Below are 21073 nucleotides of genomic sequence, written 5' to 3'. Positions count from 1 at the left end.
GTGAGGGAAAGCTTGGGACAGAGTTTGTGACAGTCCTGTGGGAGGAGATGCGTCTCTTGATGGAGACAGAGGTCAGCCTGCGAGACCTCCAGATAGAAGAGAACTGACTTGCACTTGACCGGGTTGTTAAGGCCCTTTATATTAAGGAAAAGAACCTAGACTCACAGGAGAGAGTGAGCAGTCATCCACATGGCATCCACTGCATGATGTGGCAGGTCACGTTATGCCCCAATGAATCTAACAAAACAGTGTGCTATCCACACCATAATAGCTAGGAATATGAGTACATCCCCCAAACAGACGAGAACCCCGTTGAAAACAGAAGCAAACAAGCATACTTAACCATGTGCATGCATTCTGAAGAAAAGGAACAGTTCAGGAAGGCCAAATACCATCAGATTTTGATTGCACTTGCCACACTGTATCAGGAGGAGTCCGATTTAGCCAGTGCCTCAGGGATTGAGTCCAAAGCAACTTGTTGGCCGCTCGCAATCGAGACCAGGTCCGCATGGGTGGCACTCTTCCCCGACCCTCAGAAACACCTCCAGGGGTGACCCCCAGCTGCACTGGTCAGGGATGTGTGGGGTGATGTACCCTTCAGTGGTAGCTCAATATACTGCTCCTTGCATGTCTCTTTCACCCACCATAGCTGATAGACTTTCCCTTCCATGCGGAAGATGAGGCGGAATGGATCCCCCCACGAATACACCACTCCAATGTTCCAGAAGTGGGACGTCACCGGCCTGAAGGCCCGTCTCTTTTGCAGAGTAGATGCCACCAGATCCTGGAAGAGAGTAGGGTTTTGATCCCGGAAGGTGATGGGATGTTTCTCTCGTTCTTTGCGTATGATGTTCTCCTTCGGTTGGAAATCATGAATGCATACAAGAATGTCCGCTGGAGGGTTGTCTCCGTCTGTGAAGGGCTGACTCAGTGAGCCCAGTCCACCTTTATTTCGTTGGCCGGTGGTGCATCAAGGATGCCACGGAAGAGATCTGCAAGATAACTAGCAAGGTATTTGCCTTCTGCCCTAGAGGCTACACCCCTGACCCTGATATTGTTCTGGCACGATCTATTCTTGAGGTCCTCTGCGTGTGCCTGTAGGTCCATGGAGGCTGAGGATGTCTTGTTGCAGCAGTTCGACATCTTCCATGTAACTGTTTTCTTGATCCTTTAGTGCAGCAACATGAGCTCCCAAGGAGTCCATATCTCCCCTGAGTTTCTGATGTCACTAGAGATTTTCTTTTTGACTTTCTGGAGGTCCTCCCGGGGGAGATGTGAACAGTGACTTGAGGAAAGAGTGCATTACCGGTAACTCTGGATTCCCCTTCTGCATCATGGTAGGTGTGGTAGCTATAGAGGCGCAGTCCCCAGGAGTCATCCAGGCCGGCCTGGAAAGCATCTCTTTATTGCTGCGCTCCTTCTTGGTTCTTGCCGTAGTCATCACCGGACAGGCCAGTCAGGTCGCAAGGGGTATTGTGCAGGGGGCGGTACACAGTGATCCCAATGTTACAGGTGCTTCAAGCAGAGATGATCACCAGGCAATGCCTCTTCTCGCTGGCACCGCCATCGCCTTCCCCTGTGTGTCAATGTACCATGCTCTCGCACATAACCAGAGCAGGCCCGAATGAGGGTAGAGTTAACCAAGAGCTCTTTGTGGGTGCCCCCTGTGGAACACTGGTCCGGGCTGCTCCCAGGGGCCGCTGCCATGTGGTAAATATGGGCCGCTCCACCTGCTGATAGGAGTTCTCCACCACTGCCCCAACTCATCTATTTGCTGGTCCAAGTGCCACTTGGGACACATGTTCCTGGTTCCATTCCCACCTGCTCCCTGAGTGTGCAACGGTCGGGGCAGGAAATGTAGCCCAGGCAGTTCTTCTCTATCTGCAGCGCTAAGTTCAAACTACCATCCCCCCTCTAATGTGAGCATCCCCCCTGTCCGGCATTGCGGGCCCTGCCCGGGATCAAGGACCCCGGTTGCTCTTTTGTTGCCGCAGGACAACTACTCTCTCCGTGATCTGCTGTGCCCCAGTAAACCGGGCAAGTAAGGCAAGTTCTAGGCCCCACTGGGCCAGAATCCTCTCTTCCCCCGTATCTTTTCAGCTGCTCACCAGCCAATGTATGCTGGTGCTGGGTTGTCTCCAGCTATCTCCTGGCCAACCTTTGCCAGGTCCTCAGGAAAGGCCGCTCTCGTTTGCGGGAGTGTGGCTGCTCGATAGTGCAGGGCAGGTGGCCACAGCAGACAGGCCGTCTGGGCCGGCCCCTACCTCACCAGGCCTCTCCCCATGCATCAGCTCCGCAGCTTGGTGGTGACTTTCTGGTGGACAGACATGGCTGCAGCAAGAACTGGGGGCAGCTCCGCTCTCCCAGCTCCACTGTCGTTCGTTTGCGGCTGTAGCGGGGCAAAGATACAGGGTTATAACGGTGAATACGGGTGGCCCAGCCAGCGAGATGGAGAGGAACATCTCATTTGGCCGCCATCTTGGCCACATCCCAAGGCGATGTTTAAAACAGAGAATAAGTACTTTACAAGGATTGGATCCTAGCAAGATTAGTAAACATGCAAAGGTGCAGGGACACTCACTAGCTTGTTTATCAAACAAAGTTTGCCAAAGCACCTTTCATAATTTCAGGATGTTAGCTGTACACCACTCAACAATGCAAACTTTAGTTAGGAGACTGTACTTTATGAAAACTCCTGCTTTATTTTTAAGAGAAATTAATAGATCCCTTTTGCATGATACTGTGGCAGACGTAGAAAAGGGCTGTGGTGATGTGCAGTTTAATTTCTTTGGTCCTGAGAAGGATTCTAGGGAAAATGAAGAGTTGTTAAGAAGAGGTGCTGCAGAACGGATGCATATATTACAACTGATAGTTATATAGAAGAGATTACAAAATTTAACACAGTGTGGTCTAAACAATCAGAGTATGTCTGTATATGTTGTCGATGCACTTACCAGACGATTTAAACATAGACTATTGACTTTTTTTTAAAAGTGAAAAAGTAAATAACGATAACTGGCAAAAGTTACCTGTGGATTTATTTATAGAGGAACACTTGTGTATACGGCAAGTTATATGTAAGTAATAATACAATTAGAAGACAATAAAGTGAATAGCACATAGATGTTAGATATCTATTTAGTAAGATAATAAAATGTAGCAAAACTAGGAAGGGCTAAAAAAAACCATCAACATTTAGCATTCTTTTCAGCAGTTATGGACCGCTCTCCAGCACTCACTGCAACTCCACAATCCATGCAGTATGATGCTATCCGGGAAAAATGTGGAGCCAAATCTTGAAGTTAAGATTGGACCTCCGAATTGACTTTCTTCCTCGGGTTTGTTGTGGCTTCTATTGAAGACGAGGATCTTTCAGCCTTAAGTTGCTTTCTTGCTGCTTTTACACTATTGCTTTGATATATTATTAGATGGTAGAGCATGGATGTAGTCCAGCAAGAATATTTTTTATTTGTACCGCTTGACAATGTCTTGTGAGAAATTGTGCAATGTGCATATCTGCTCACTATGGACTTCTCTTAAAAATGTTCTAGATAGATAAATGGGCATGTTCATCTTACTGTTCTAGTTAAAAATTGTATTATCCAACGTCATTCCTTTATTTCTCGGTGGCCTCATTTACTATATTGTTTTTGAATTTTTCTTTTTGTGGTTTTGTAAAGTTTAAAAGCAAATGTCCTTTTTTATGGTAACAAAAATGGCAACTGGGACAGGAGGCATTAAAAAAATGTGCACTGAGAAATGTGCAAAAAAAGCGAAAAAAAATTACCATATGTGATTTTTTCCCCCTATTGCAAATAGCTGTAACACACTGCTCACTAGCACTTAAAACAACACTACAGTCCATGCCATATGTGACCATTCATCAAAACTCTGGAACCATATCTGTTGCAGTACTATGTACCTCTGAGGGAATTTCTGGCCGGGAATTGTTGCTGCTGCCACTACTGTAGATCGTCCTCCAGCTCCATCTGCTTGATCATCAGTTGAAGATGTTTTCTATGATAGGTTTTAATATAATATAACATGGATGTCATCCCACATGAGTGTTTTCTGTTAATCCCTCTAGAGAGGGTCTTGTCACGGATTGTTCATTGCACTAGTTTTGCAACCGTTTTTGATTCCTTAGATGAGATTTAAAAAAAGTGCAAGCCACACTTGCCATCATGTGGGGAGGCCCCTCATCCTTAATATCTTCTGTGTCATTCCACATCCTGCTCCTGCTGTTCCTGTAGCTGATCCCCATATCCTTGCTGTGTTGCCATTTTTGGTACCAAAAAAGTCTCCAGCCAAAATCTTCCACCTGCTCACAATAAAGTTCTGGAAAAAAAGATTGAAGAAGGAGGAGTAGGTGTATGCCTCCTATTTATTTTACTGTAAAATGTATTACCCAATTATATTCCTTACTTTCATGGTCATGTGATGTTCGCAGATTGAGCATTGCACTAGTTTTACAGAAATGTTTAATTCCACATGAGTTTGGGTAACAATGGGTAGGTTGATGGGAATTTGTTAGTTATGTTCTATTCATGATTTTGAATGTTGTAAGTTATTTTTTAAACTGTTGATTTTTACAAATGTGTTGTTAAAATAAAGTAAAACCAATATGTCACTGTACAGCTAGACTCAAACTCATTGTGAAAAATGTCTAAATAGCTTTTTTACACTGTCATTTGCATTCATGACTACTGATGTCATTGCAACCTCTAACATTGCTGTGAAGAAGGAAAAGGCATTTTTTGATTTAGTTATTTCGACAAAAGAATACAAAGGTGAAAGTTAAATTATTATCTTACTAAATAGCTACACTGAAACTTTATGTAAAATATGTCTATATATGTGTTTTACAGTTTGTCAAGAGCACCTTGTATTCCCAGTGTGTTCTTAGCAATTGCACTCATGGAACCAAACAGGCACTACCTATGCAATCATACAATCACCAAGGCACTACTCATGCACTTATGTAATTACCCAGACATTACACACTCAATCGATATTAACTTTATTTTGGTTCAATGAACCATAAAAGTGCAGAGTGCCAAGGGATTTTTTGAATACATAAAAATGTAATCACTCAAATCACATTTCATGGCAGTGCACGTATAGTAATCGATTTCCAACATAGTACATCAGTTTATAAAATGCAGGCCTATAATAACAGTCAGATTCAGGGAGCCAAAACCCTCAAAGCGAGAACCCTAGTGGGTGGGCTCCTCAGGATACGCAATGTGACCCGGGCTATCTGTCTTATTTCAAATGAGGGCTGGTCAGGTACACACTTACTCACAGACCCATATAGCCACTCACATACCCATTCACCAGCGTATAAAGCAACTAACACACCCACTCTTAAAGTTTACAGGTTATAGTTAGGAAATAAAATTTAAAATGCCTTCGAAATTCATTGAAAAATACAAAGGTTACAGGTATGTTATAGTTAAGAATTAGCATTTAAAGACCTTAGCAATTCACTGAAAAGACCAAAGGTTACAGGGACATTATAGTTAGGCTGACATTTCACTCGTACAAGACCAAAGAAATTCAGCAGAACTAACTATAACTTGTGCCCCCGCAAAGCACGGCTTATGACCTCACATATTATATCACTCATGACATGGTCACTGACATCACTGATAACATCACTGATGACAGGGCAGGAAAATGCCAAATTTCTAAAAGTGGCATTAAAAAAAAAGTAAGGCATTTTTTTTGCTCATTTACTCTCTTAATTCAAGCATGTTTATTTAAGGGATGCTGCTGCAACCTCACCCCTTCACATCTTCTTCCAGTGCTTATTGTTTTTGCTCACTATTATCCACGCACTCGAACGAATGAAGTTTGTTCTGTGATAAATAAACACTGAGCCATTTTCTTGGGTAATTTGTAGGGGGGTAATGATTTTTGTGGGCTAGCCTGGCCCTCAAATGCCCCCATGTGGCTATGGCCCTGGGTGTTTGGGGAGAGTTGGCCTGATTCACTGAAGTAAATTAAGACAAAATCCTAAACTTACTACCATTTTGGTGTTCACAGAAGGCACTTACTCATTTTGGTATTCACAGAAGGCACTTACTCATTTCAGTATTCACAGAAGTTAGGAGTCCTAACTTTAGGAATCCTAACTGCATTCGGTGAATACCGAAAGTCCTAAATTTACTACTCCTAAACTGAGAAAAATCCTAACTTTAAGACTTTTGGTATTCACAGAAGGCATTTAGGAGTCCTAAAGTTAGGAGTCCTAACTTTACTACTCCTAAACTGAGAAAAATCCTAACTTTATGACTTTCGGTATTCAAAGAAGACATTTAGGAGTCCTAAAGTTAGGAGTCCTAATTTTACTACGCCTAAACCGAGAAAAATCCTAACTTTAAGACTTTCGGTATTCACAGAAGGCATTTATCTTACGTTAGCTCTGTGAATCAGCCCTTTGTCTCTCAAGAATTTTTTTTGAAAGTGTGACAAATTATAAATCATTCAGCATAATTGACTTAAAATGCCATATTTTACCAGACACATTAAATAGGCTAGATAGGAAACTTTGAATGACCACCTTTCATTTTTGTATTTTCTTCACTTCAACCATTCACTTCCTTTCATTTTTTTGATCTTGGAATTTCACAATCTTGTGCCTGAAACAGAAGAACTATCCTTAGTTTAAACAAATCTTACAGGCTTGGATAACTGCACTAACTTTCAGTTTACAAACATCTATCAGGTTTATCCAGCACGTATATGCCATTAACCCTTTCCCTGCTGGGGTAATTCCCCAATTGTGTGGGGGCGGGTGGGTGAGCGCGGTGCCACGGTGCTCGTGACCAGACCAGCTCGTCATGAGTCACAGTGGAGCTGTGCTCATGATGAGCTGGTCTCGTCACGACCCACCCCACTGATTAGTTCGCCCGCACAGGCGGGGAATCAATTGCGCGTGGGCGGCGTGGAGCCGTTATGACGAGACCAGCTCATCATGAGCACAGCTCCATTGTGACTCATGATGAGCTGGTCTCGCAATGAGCATCGAAGAGGTTACTTATAACTTTGCACTCACCTCCCCCAGTCATTGAGCAACATATTTTTCAGCATCATAATAAGTGTACCATAATTTTAATTTGTTGCAAATTGTTCAAAGGGTTCATAAGGTTACTGTTTTGTCAGCTTTGCTCAAAAGTAGGATTTTGGGCCAGATGTACTATTTAATGTTCTAAGATACTGGCTGCAATTTATGAGCAGTATTTTTAAGAAGAGTAAAGAATTTTACAAACCAACTTATGTGCTGCCAGAATGTGGTTTATTAGTTGGTGTAGCTAGGTACCTACCAATAGTATTAATGCCGCAATCACAATATATGGCCAGTCAAAGCCTTAAAAAATTATTTCCTTGCTCGACCCTTGGTAGCAGGCTACGAGCAGGCAGACTTGACTTAGGAGGCAGGTGTGTAAAGCATTTAAATCACCAATACATTATAATATTAGGACATAACTCAAAATAAAAATCCAACATCAATTTTTAAAAATAAGAAATATTTTCAGGATTAAAATTACACCAAAATGAATTAGAAAAAATCAAATGTAGGGAACAGGAGATATCAATTTGTAAAGGCTTCCGGTAATGTTGTGCGTAGGAATGCCTCCTGACCCCCGGTTGGGGCATAAATGGAGGCTACGACAAAACACCAGCCATTATGTGTAAATTCGTAGGCAGGAGGTTAACTTTAATTTTCGCCACTTTCGAGCCAATTTCCCCCCTTAAGGTATGTACCACCAGCAGAGCAATCCCTGCTGTTTACGCGTGTCCCAATCAGAAAAAAACAGTAATGGGACGGAGTCTGTGACAGTCCTGTGAGAGGAGATGCGTCTCTTGAAGGAGACAGGGGTCAGCCTGCGAGTGCTCCAGATAGAAGAGAACTGCCCTGAACTCGACCCGGTTGTTAAGACCATTTATATTAAGGAAAAGAACCCTAAGTGGAGTGTCCCCATAGACTGACAAGAGAGAGTCAGCAGTAATCCACATGGAATCCACTGCATGATGTGGCAGGTCAAGTTATGCCCCAATGAATCTAACAAAACAGTGTACTTTCCACATCATAATAGCTAGGAATTTGAGTGTGTCCCCCAAACCGACAAGAACCCCGTTGAAAACATCAAGCAAACAAATATACTTAACCATGCGCATTCTGAAGAAAAGGAACAGTTCAGGAACTCCAAATTACATCAAGAGGGTCAATTTGTTGCCTCGCTCCCCCACAGTGCAGATTGCGATTGTACTTGTTAGACTGCATCAGGAGGAGTCCGTTTTATCCAGTGCCTCAAGGATTGAGTCCACAGCAGCTTGTTGGCCCCTCGCAATTGTGACCACGTCCAGACAGGTAGCCCTCTTCCCCGACCCTCAGGAACACCATCGGGGGGGACCCCAGCTGCTCTGGTCAGGAATGTGTGGGACGATGTACCCTCCAGTGGTAGCTCAATATCCAGTGCCATGCATGTCTCTTCCACCGACCATAGCTGATAAAGTTTCCCTTCCATGTGAAAGATGAGGCAGTACAGGTCACCCCATGAACACACCACTCCGATGTTCCTGAAATGGAAGGTCACCGGCCTGAAGGCCCATCTCTTTTGCAGAGTAGATGCCGCCAGATCCTGGAAGAGAGTGGGGTTTTGATCTTGGAAGGTGATAGGATGGTTCGCGCTCTCTTTGCGTAGGATGTTCTTCTAAGGTTGGAAATCATGAATGCATACCAGAATGTCGGCTCTGGGCTGTCTCGGCCTGTAGAGGGCTGACTCAGTGAGCCCAGTCCATTTGTATTTCAGTGCTGGTGGTGCATCAAGAATGACACAGAAGAGATCTGCAAAATAACAAGGAAGGTATTTGCATTCTGCCCTAGAGGCAACACCCCTGACCCGGATAGTGTTCCTGTTCTCGAGGTCCTCCGCATGTGCCTGTAGATCCAGTTGTTGGTCATGGAGGCGGAGGATTTCTTGTTGCAGCAGTTTGACGTCTTCCATGTCACCGTTTTCTTGATCCTCTAGAGTGGCAACATGATCTTCAAAGGAGTCCATATCTCTCCTGAGTTTTCTGATGTAACTAGAGAGTTCCTGCTTGACTTTCAGGAGGTCCTCCTGAGGGGACGTAAACAGGGACTCGAGGAAGGCGCACATTACCGGTTCCTCTGGATTCCCCTTCTGCATCATGGGATGTGTGGTAGCTATAGAGGCGCGGACCCCAGAAGTCGTCCAGACCGGCCTGGAGAGCATCGCTTTAATGCTGCGCTCCTTCTTGGTTCTTGCCGTAGTCATCACCGGACAGGCCAGTCAGGCCGCAAGGGGTATCGTGCAGGGGCGGTACACACTGACCCCAATGTTACAGGTACTTCCAGCAGAGATGATCAACGGGCAATGCTCCTTCTCGCTGGCACCGCCAGTGCCTTTCCCTGTGTGCCGTACATCAATGTACCCTGCTCTCGTACCCCCTCTCAGGGTTTACCCCCGTTAGCTGCATGACACAACCAGAGGAGGCCTGAGTCGGGGTAGGGTCAAGCACAAGCTCTTTAGGGGTACCCCCTGTGGACCGCTGGTCTGCGCTACTCCCAGGAGCCGCTGCCATGTGGGACTTAGGGGCCACTCCACCTGCCGACCGGAGTTCTCCACCACTTCCCCAGCTCAGCTATTTGCTGGTCCGAGTGCCACTCAGGACACGTGTTTCTGGTACCATTCCCACCTGCCCCCAGAGTGGGCTCGGGTCAGGGCAGGAAATGTAGCCTGGGCAGTTCTTCACTATCGGCAGTGCTAAGCTCTAACTGCCATGCCCACTCTCTAATGTGAGCATCTCACCTGTCCAGCGTTGCGGGTCCCACGTGGGACCAAGGACCTCCAGTGGCTCCTTTGCTGCTGCAAGACAACTGCTCTCTCCGGTGATCTGCTGTGCCCCAGCAATCCGGGCAAGTAAGGCAAGTGCTAGGCCCCACTGGGCCGGAATCCTCTCTCCCTGCGGGCGCTATCAGATGCTCACCGGCCAGTGTACGCTGGTGCTGGGCTGTCTGTGGCTATCTCCCGGCCAATCTCTGCCAGGTCCGCAGGCAGAGCCGCTCTCGTTTACGTGAGTGCGGACGTCGATTGTGCAGGGCAGGTGGCCACAGCAGACAGGCCAGCTTGGCCGGCCGCTACCTCACCAGGCCTCTCCCCATTCTTCAGCTCTGCAACTTGGTTGTGGCTTTCTGGCACACAGACAGGGCTGCAGCAAGCACCGGGGGTAGCTCCGCTCTCCTATCTCCATGGTCGTACGTTGGCTGCTACAGCGGGGCAAAGATTCAGGGTGATGGTGGTGGATACGAGCTGCTAGGCCAGAGAGATGAAGAGGAACCTCTCACTTGGCCGCCATCTTAGCCACGTCCGAAAACGAAGTTTAAAACAGAAAATAAGTACTTTTCAAGGATTGGATCCTTGCAAGATTAGAAAACAAACAAAGTTGCAGGGACACTCACTAGCTTGTGTACCAAAGCACCTTTCATCATTTCAGGATGTTACCTGTACACCACTCAACAATGCAAGCTTTATTTAGGAGGCTGTACTAAATAAAAACTCCTACATTATGCTCAAGGCTCCCCGTTTTCAGTTTTTACTGATTTTTACAGATAAAAAAATACAGAAAACATTGGGTTTCCTATGTGTATTTAATTTTAAAAGTGGAAAAATACAGAACATTACGCTTCTTGTGGGTGACTTTCCATGCTGCCTTTCATACTTTCCAGGACAATAACTGAGTAAATCCACAGAATGGGAAGTTAAAAAACAGGTTCAGATTTCCCTAAATTCAGACATGTGTTAGCATATATTTGTATTATAATACTGATGTTTACCTGTGGGTGTAAGGTTTGGCTAAATTTGGTTGCTTAGTTTGCAAAGTTATGTTTAATATAAATTCATTGAGCACTTATGCATGGTACTGTGGCAGACGGAGAAAAGGGTTGTGGTGATGTGCAGGTTTGTTTCTTTGGTCCTGAGCATGAAAAAGAAAAGTTGTTAGGAGGAGAAATTTAAGAACAGGATGCATATATTACAACTGATAGTTTTGTAGAAGAGATTACAAATTTAACACAATGTGGTCTAAAAAAATCAGATTATGTTTGTGTTTGTTGTCGATGCACTTACTAGAAGATTTAAACACAGACTTTTAACTTGTATTTAAAAAGTGAAAAAGTAAATAATGATAACTGGCAAAAGTTAGCTGTGTATTTATTTGTAGAGGAACACTTTGACTTGCATATCCAGCAAGTTAAATGTAAGTATTAAAACAATTAGAAGATAATAATATGAACAGCACATAGATATTAGATATCATTTTAGTAAGTTAATAAAATGTCTGCTAATGTAGCAAAACTATGAAGTGCTAAAAAAAAAGCATCAACATTTATTATTCTTTTTAGCCGTTATGGACTGCTCTCCACCACTCACTACAACTCCACAATCCATGCAGTATGATGCCATCCGGAAAAACTGTGGAGCCAAAACTTGAAGTTAAGATTGGATCTCCGAATGGACTTTCTTCCTCACGTTTGTTGTGGCTTCATTTGAAGTCAAGGATCCTTCATCCTTGAGTTGCCTTCTTGCTGCTATTTCACTATTGCTTTGATATATTTTTAGATGGTAAAGCATGTACGTAGTCCCGCAAGAATTGTTTTTATTTGTATCCCTTGACAATGTTGTGTGAGATATTGTGCATTGCGCAAATCTGCTCACAATAAACGTCTCTTAAAGAATGTTCTAGATAGATAAATGGGCATGTTCTTCTTATTTTTCTAGTTAAAAAGTGTATTGTCCAATGTCATTCCTTTATTTCCCAGTGCCTCATTTTCTATATTGTTTTTGAATGTTTCTTTTTAGTGGTTTTGTAAAGTTTAAAAAAAATGTCCTTTTTTATGGTAACAAAAATAGCAACTGGGACAGGAGGATTTAAAAAATGAGCACTGAGAAATGTGCAAAAAAAGGGGAAAAAATTAACATGTGTGATTTTTTCCCATATTGCAAATAGCTATAACACACTGCTCACCAGCACTTATAACAAAACTACAATCCATGCAATATGTGGCCATTCTTCAAAACTCTGGAGCCATATCTGTTGTAGTAGTCTGTACCTCTAAATAGAATTTCTGGCAGGTAATTGTTGCTGCTGCCAGCGTCATCCAGGAATTCACCAAGCCCCCCAGTGTAGCCTCGGACATCACCCCCTCCGAGGACTGCTGCGACAAAGTCAGCTCCTACGTCCACCGGTAGATAAAGAACCTCTGCGACAACTTCAACTACCACAGGTCCGACCCCGCAGTCAGCCCACCCAGCGATAACACCAGCCAGACCACGATCTCCACCTGGACACCCATCACGACAGAGGAGACTACCGAGACCATGAAAGGCATCCACTCCGGGGTCCCCACAGAACCCTGCCCACCCCATATAAACCACAGAGCCGCCACCACCATCGCACCCATATCACACCACACCATCAACTCCACCTTCAAGACCGGCTCCTTCCCCGATGATTGGAAACTCGCAGAAGTCAGGCCCCTGCTCAAGCAGCCCTCAGCAGACCCGACTGACCTTAAGACCTACCGGCCCATGTCACTCCTACCCTTTACAGCCCAGTTGCCAAGAAGACCGTCAATGCAGAACTGTCAAGATTCATCAAAGACAATGATATCCTTGATCCTTCTCAATCCAGATTCCGAAGCAACCACAGGACCAAGAACGCCCTACTCGCAGCTACTGATAACATTTGCACACTCCTCGACCAAGGCCATACCATGGCCTTGATTCTACTCGACCTGTCAGCAGCCTTTGACACCGTTTCCTACCAGACAGACTACATGGTGCCGGCATACAAGGCACCGCCCTCGACTGGATGGGGTCATTCCTCACTGGCAGGAGCCAAAGGATCTGACTGCCACCCTTCCTTTACCATCCCATGGAAACAAACTGCGGAGTCCCACAGGGGTCATCACTCAACGTCTTCAACGTCTACATGGCCCCCATCGCCGCCATCATCCGATGAGACGGCCTCAGCATGGTCTCCTCCTCCGACGTCACCCAGCCCATCCTCTCCCTAACTAATGACCCCACCGCCACCAAACTCAACTTCCAGGAAGGATTGAAGGACGTTGCAGCCTGGATGAACAACAGCTGCTTAAAACTCAACTCAGAGAAAACAGAAGTCCTCATCCTCAGAACCACCCCTTCAACATGGGACAATACCTGGTGGCCCACCCCCCCTCGACAGCCCCTGACCCCCACAGACCATGACAAGACCCTCAGCATCGTACTCTACTCCTCCTTCTCCATGAATTGACAGGATAATGCCTTGACCTCAAGCTGTTTCAATACCCTCCCCATCCTCATTAGGACCTTCAAATGGATCCCCCGAGGCAAGGAAGACAGTCACTCACACACTCATCACCAGCAGGCTGTACTACAGAAACGCCCACTACACAGGCATCAATAAGTCCCTACTCCGCAAGCTCCAGACTTTACAAAACCCCGCCGACAGACTCGTTCTCGGAGTCCATCGATGCAAACACATCAGCCAATACCTACGCAAGCTCTACTGGCTCCCCATTGACAAAAGAGTCACCTTCAAGATACTCATCTACACCTACAAATGCCTACACAACAATGAGTGTGTGACATTGATCCACATTCGGTCCATCACCTGTTGTTTTTACACAACAATGGGCCCCATTCCCTGGATGACAGAATTACCCTCCACGTGCCCAAACACAACCGCCACTCCACCAACCTCCTCCTCTCTGAAACCCTGGGCATCCGCAGAGCCAGAGCATGGGGAAGATCCTTCTCCTACATCACGGCCAAGACCTGGAACAAACTCTGCACCAACATCAGACATGCCTCCTCTTTGAAAATCTTCAGGAAGGCGCTGAAAATCTGGCTTCTTGACTAATACGGACCGATGATCCCCCAGCGCCTTGAGACCCTCACAGGTGAGTAGTCCGCTTATAATTCCGTGATTTATTGATTGACTGTTGTAGATGGTCCTCCATCTTCCCTCTGCTTGATCGTCAGTTGAAGATGTTTTCTATGATAGGTTTTAAGATAATATAACATGGATGTCATCCCACATGAGTATTTTTTGTTCGTCCCTCTAGAGAGGGTCTTTTCACAGATTGTACATTGCACTAGTTTTGCAACAGGTTTTGATTCCACAGATGGGGTTTGAAATAAAATTGCAAGCCACACTTGTCCTCTTCTGGGGACACCTCCTTTCTTTAATATCTTCTGTGTCAACCTCCTCCACATTCTGCTCATGCTGTTCTTGTAGTTAATCCCCATGTCCTTGCTGTGGTGCCATTTTTGGTACAAAAAAGTCCTGAAAAAGGCTCCAGCCAAAATCTACCACCTGCTCACAATAAACTTCTGGAAAAGAAGATTGAAGAAAGAGGAGTAGGTGTATACCTCCTATTCATTTTACTGTAAACTATCTATCGTATTATATTCCTTAATTTCACGGTCATGTGATGTTCGCAGAGTGTGCATTGCACTAGATATACAGCAGTTTTTAATTCCCCATGATTTCGGGTAACAATTTGTAGATTTATGGGAATTTGTTAGTTATGTTCTATTCGTGATTTCGGATGTTGGAAGTTATTTTTTAAACTTGATTTTTTTTACAAATGTGTTGTTAAAATAAAGTTAAACCAATATGTCACTGAACAGCTAGACTCAAACTTTGCATAAAAATGTCTAAATAGCTGTTTTACACTGTCATTTGTATTCATGACTACTGATGTCATATAAAGAAGGCAAATGCATTTTTAATTTAGTTATTTTGACAAAAGAACACAAAGGCAAAAGTTAAATTAGTATCTTACTAAATAGCTACACTGAAACCTTATGTAAAATATGTCTATATGTATGTTTTACAGTTTGTCAAAAGCACCCGGTATTAGCAGTGTGTTCTTAGCAATTGCACTCATAGAATCATACAGGCACTACCTATGCATTCAGGCAATCACCAAGGCACTACTCATGCACTTATGTAATTACCCAGACATTACACACTCGATTGATATTAACTTTATTTTGGTTCGATAACCATAAAAGTGCTCAGTGCCAAGGCATTTTCTGAATATATAAAAACGTAATCACCCAAATCACATTTCATGCCAGTGTACGTATATTAATTGATTTCCAACATAGTACATCAATTTATAAAATGCAGCCCTATAACTACAGTCAGACTCAGGGAGATAAAAACCTCAAAGCGAAAACCCTTGAGGGTGTGCAGCTCAGGATATGTCAAGTGACACTGGTTATCTGTCTTATTTCCAAATGAGGGCTGTTCAGGTACACACTCACTCACAGACCCATATAGCCACTGACAGACTGATATAGCCACTCACACACCCGTTCATCAGTTTATAAATCAACTCACACACCCACTCTTAAAGTGTACATGCTATACTTAGGAAATACAATTAAAAATGCCTTCGAAATTCACTAAAAATACAAAGGTTACAGGGATGTTACAGTTAAGAATTAACATTTAAAAATCTTGGAAATTCACAGAAAAAACAAAGGTTACAGGGACATTATAGTTAGGAAATATAATTAAAAAACCTTAGAAATTCACTGAAAAAAACAAAGGTTACAGGGACGTTATAGTTAGGCTGACATTTCACTTGTACAAAACCAAACAAAATTCAGCAGTCTATAACTCACGCCCCGCAAAGCACTGCTTATGACCTCGCATATGACATTACTCATGACATGGTCACTGACATCACTAGTGACATGACTGATGACATGGCAGGAAAATGGCAAATTTCCAAAAGTGTCATTTAAAAAAAAAAATTAAAGGTATTTTTATTGCTCATTTACCTTCTTAATTGAAGCACAGTTATTTAGGGGATACTGCTATAACTTCACCCCTTCACATCTTCTTCCAGTGCCTATTGTTTTTGCTCATTACTATGTATGCATTCAAACGAATTAAGTTTGTTCTATGATAAAGAAATGCTGATCCATCTTCTTGGGTCATTCGAAGGGGGGGTAATGATTATTGTGGGCTAGCCTGGCCCTCAAATGCCCCCATATGGCTATGGTCCTGGGTGTTTGGGGAGTACGTCTCTCAAGAGAAATGTTTGAAGGTGTGACAAATCATACATTTTGCACCGCAATTGTTTTAAACTGCCATATTTTAACAGACCCTTTAAATAGGCTGGAAATTGAACTTTGAATGACCTCCTTTAATTGTTTTACATGTTTGTCTTTTCTTTACTTCAACCATTCACTTCCTTTCATTTTTAGATCCTGGAATTTCACAATCTCGTGCCTGAAACAGAAGAACTATCCCTTAGTTTATACAAATCTTACAGGCTTGAGTAGCTAAACTAACGTTCAGTTTATAAAGATCTATCAGGATCATCCAGAAGGTATATGCCATTAGGTTCTTGGGGATCCACTTATAACTTTGCACTCACCTCTCCCAGTCATTCAGCAATACATTTTTCAACATCAAAATGAGTGTACCATCATTTTAATTTGTTGCATATTGTTCAAAAGGGTTCATAAGGTTACTGTTTTGTCAGCTTTGCTCAAAAGTAGGATATTGAACCAGATGTACTTTTTAATTGTCTTAGAAACTGGCTCCAATTTATGAGCAGTATTTTTAAGAAGAGTATAGAATTTTACAAACCAACCTAGGTACTGCTGAAATGTGGTTTATTAGTTGGTGTAGCTAGGTACCTACCAATAGTAATATGGCCACACTCACAATATAAGGCCAGTGAAGGCCTCAATAAATTATTCCATTGCTCGACCCTTGGTATCAGGCTGCGTGCAGGCAGACTTGACTTAGGAGGCAGATGTGTAAAGCATTCAAATCACTAATATATTATATTAGTAAGACATAACACAAAATAAAAATCCAACACTAATTTTTAAAAAATAACAAATATTTTCAGGATTAAAAGGACAGCACAATGATAAAAAAATCAAATGTAGGGGACAGGAGAAATCAATTCGTAAAAAAATAAACACTTTCTAGTGCCCAAAAGCCAAAAGAGACTTTTTGGGTCATCTGGTTGCGCTTGACCGAGACTAGTCCAGCGCAAGGCCTCGTTGAACTCCTGGAAGTCTTGTCAATGATGAAAAGCTCCACAGCTTCAGCAGGACGGACCTGGACTTCAGGACGGGTAACGGTTCCATATCGCCGGCTTGACTCTCGATGACGGGTGGGTCAACCTATGGAACTTTTTACCAAAATTTCTCCAAAGGCCTCCAAACCTCTAGATCTTCTTCCAGAAGGTCCTTTTGGGGTTTTAAAGCATTCACAACACCAATCCATGGTTCTAGAAGCTTCTTAGGAGATCTCCCACAATGCAACTGGCCAAATCCTTTAAAGTCCAAGTGCAGTATCTCAGCAAATTTCTCATTGCTGGAGATAATGCATGTGGATGTTTTTTAACATGCTGTTTCAGGTAGTACACTCCTTCACTTTTCAAAGCAAGGCAAAGTCCTTAGGACTGTAGTTCCAAAGTGTGCAGCAGGCGCAGTCATTCAGAGTTCAATCCCCTTGGTGCAGGCCAGGGTTCCAGCAGGGAAGTCCTTCTTCTTGTAGTTTCAGGCATGGATCTGAGTTGCTGGGCAGCTCTCCCATATTTATCCAGTGTTCTTGGGAGACATCAGGGGGAATCCATGGCCAGTGGGTTACACGGTGCCACCCAGTGGTATGACAGCTTCCTCCATAGTGTGGCATATTCTAGTCCCAGAAAGCACTGTTCTTTTTTTGTTCAAATTTGTTTATTGATTTTCACATTTGATATGTAATACACATCAGCTCAAATATTACATAACTGTGCCGGGGTTTTCTGACCCCTTGTCTGATTGTACTGTTGTGTGTTACAGCAATAGTCTGAGCGGTCGTACATAACAATATTTGTCCATAAAAAAAAATATTTTCTCTTTTCGATAACAACTTGCAACAGAACATAACTTCAAACAGGGTGTATAACACATTTCTGTCCTCTCATGTGAAGAAATGAAGGTCTATGGGGTGGGGGCATCGTTCGAACTACGCTTTCCTGTCTACTTGTCGTTAATCTGTGCGCACTTGCTGTGGACATGCTGCATGTTGTTGAAACTGGATGTATGTTAACTAGGGGAAAGGGAAGGGGTGAGGGGGGCTCATAATACTGTTACACCGCGCCCAGAGCCATATCTGTGTCTTGTAGGCTTACTGACTGTGCATGTTTTTATCTGGGACCGCAGGTGCCATTCTTACACTTATTCAGACGTAGCGTCCAAATCTCCGGAGGCATTTTGCCATAGGGCTCGGCCTGCACCCAGCATATTAATGATTGGTACCAGGATTTCACTGGGGGAGCCTCCAGAGATTTCTACCTCCTCGTGAGTAGACTGCGATGGAAACAGTAGTGGGCCACCTCCACTAAAAGCTAGCAGGCGGCCTACCCCTGCTGATAAGATGTGGGTGAGCGAGTCCTGGGGCACAGGTCGCTGTGTCCTCCAGATGGCGTGCATTGAGCCATCTCACCACCCACTGGAGCTGCACCATATGTTAATACTGCTCCATGGGGAGCAGAGAGAGGTCCCCGCTAGCCGCCGAAGAGTACATTTTGATTAGCGCCACCCTGCTACGCAACCCACCCCAAAGGAATCTGCGGACGTATAGCTCTATGTTTTTAAACAGTGCTGGCTTGAGGCACAGGGGCACATTTGTGAAGTGGTGTAATAGTCGCGGGAGCCCCACCATTTTAATTAGCGCTATCCTCCCCATGACCATCAGGGGGAGAGTGCCCCAGAAGGTCATCTGTGCAGGCACTGCCGTAATGGCTCGTACCAAATTGCCTTCGAGAAGGTCAGCAGCCTCTCTTCAGATAAGTATTCCTAAATATCGGAATGCCGACTCCAGCTAACGGATCTGTTTGTCACTAAGGGACAAATGGGGGTTCAGCGTGGTCTCTGTGAAGGGGTAGAGGCATGATTTATACTAATGCACGCGGAGACTTGAAACTGGAGCAAATTTCAATAGGATTCGCTCATTAGAAGTACAGGATGATCTGACATCTTTGAGATAAATAAGCTGGTCATCAGCAAACAATTAGACGCCATGCATGCCATTGCCGAAGGGGATCCCCAATTTGTCTTGCGTTTTGCACAGTGACTCAGCCAGCGGCTCGATGGCCAGCGCAAATAATAGCGGAGAGAGTGGGCAGCCCTGCCACGTACCCCATTCAATTGGGATCTGACCCAATATATTTGGGCCAGTTTGAACTCTAGCTTCTGGCTGGGTGTAAAGGAACTGTACAAGACTGAGGAACTCTTACCCCAAATGGTACTTAGGGAGCGTGGAAAACAGGTACCCCCATTCCAGGGTGTCAAATGCCTTTTCTAGATCTAACACCAGGCATCTTGACCAATCCCAGTTCACCCTAGCGTAGTGAGCCACTCTGAAGAACCGGCGAAGGTTCAAGGATGTGCTGCGGGCTGGCAGAAACCCATTTTGGTCTGTGCGAACCAACTGAGGGACTAGCAGGGCCAGTCTACATACCAACAGCTTGGCCAGAATATCATATTCAAGAGGCGATATGAGCCCAGAAGCTCTGCATTCCTGTTTGGCTTTGGAAGTAACACCAGCAGTGACCCGCTCAGCGTATTTGGTAAGGTCCCTGACTCCAGAGCACCACTATACATGGAGAGGAGCTGCGGTGCCAATGCTTGCTGGTATATCTTGTAATATGCCGCCGGTAAGCCGTCTGGCCCCAGAGCCCTACCCGTGGCCAGCGAGCGTATCGCCTCTTGCACCTCCGGCAATGTGATGGGTTCATTCAATTCCCTACATTGGTCGATGGTAATTTGGGGAAAAGGTAGTAGGTAGAGGAAGGAGTCCAGCTCCTCAGTTGTCACGCAGCACACCGATATGTATACCTTAGAGGAATGAGCCATGAATTCCAACTGTATTTCATATTGTTTAGTGAGTATTTGACCAGTGGTCGACAGCAAGTGCAATATATGGTGCCCGCGTGTACTCCTGGCAGATCTTGCGGCAAGCAGCCTATCAGGTTTGGCATGTGTAATTTAGGCTCTGCAACCTCTCCAGTACCTCCATGTGTCTCTGTCTCTGCACATCAAGTTCGAATTGCGTGTCTCCACCTCTGAACAACTTTGCCTCTAGTTTAGTGAGGGTGCGCTCGATGCAACTTATCTCATCGTCCAGCTGTTTTCTAACAGACCAGCTTATTCCTAAGCACTGCCCTCTGATCATTGCCTTACCTGCATCCCATAAAATCCCAGTCTCTACTACAGAGTCAGTATTATTGTCAAAGTATGTGCCTATAGCCTCATCCACTGCCTGCCTGAAGGGTAGGTCTTCCAGTGCCAGGGGCTGTAGCCTCCAGAGGCGGGTGGCTGGCCCCTCTTCATTACCCTGCAGCTGTAGCGTGTGGGGATTGTGGTCTGAATTTGTTTTCCCCATGGAATCTGCAGTGACACACTGCACCAGCACCTGCTGGGATGCAACAAAACGGTTGATGCGAACATGCAGACCAATCGGGTGAGAGTAGAAGGAGTAAAGGAGTGATTGTGGGTAAAGTGCCCTTCAGATATCAGACAGCCCCCAGCGGTGCAGCCTCTCACTCAGTCCTCACGCATTAGAAGCAGCGTTAGTGTGTGTCAAGGGAGGGATGGACCTATCAATGGTGGTATCTAAAACTGTGCTGAAACAGCAGACCAGCAGCCAGAATGTGCTCTGGTTTGTGTTCAGGTTATAAATGGAACCTAACACTATGGGCTTCCCGTTCCGCCTCCCTTTAGACAGTACATATCTGCCATAGGCATCAATCTCAGTCTCTACTGATGAAAAGAGTGTCCAGGGCCTAATCCAGATTAGAGCCCCACTGGCGTAAGAGGAATAGCCTGTAGCCAGCACCTGCCCCCTCCATTGCTGCTGTAATCTGGAGATCTTAGGGTGCGATATGTGTGTCTCCTGTAAGAGCACTACATGAGTTTTGTGGCACTTAACGGTACGCATAGATGTTGTGTCT

This window comes from Lissotriton vulgaris, chromosome 8 (genome assembly GCF_964263255.1).
Source record: "Lissotriton vulgaris chromosome 8, aLisVul1.2, whole genome shotgun sequence".
NCBI classification, from domain to species: Eukaryota; Metazoa; Chordata; class Amphibia; order Caudata; family Salamandridae; genus Lissotriton; species Lissotriton vulgaris.
The sequence above is the reverse complement of the archived record's forward strand: the minus strand, read 5'-3'. Positions refer to the sequence as shown.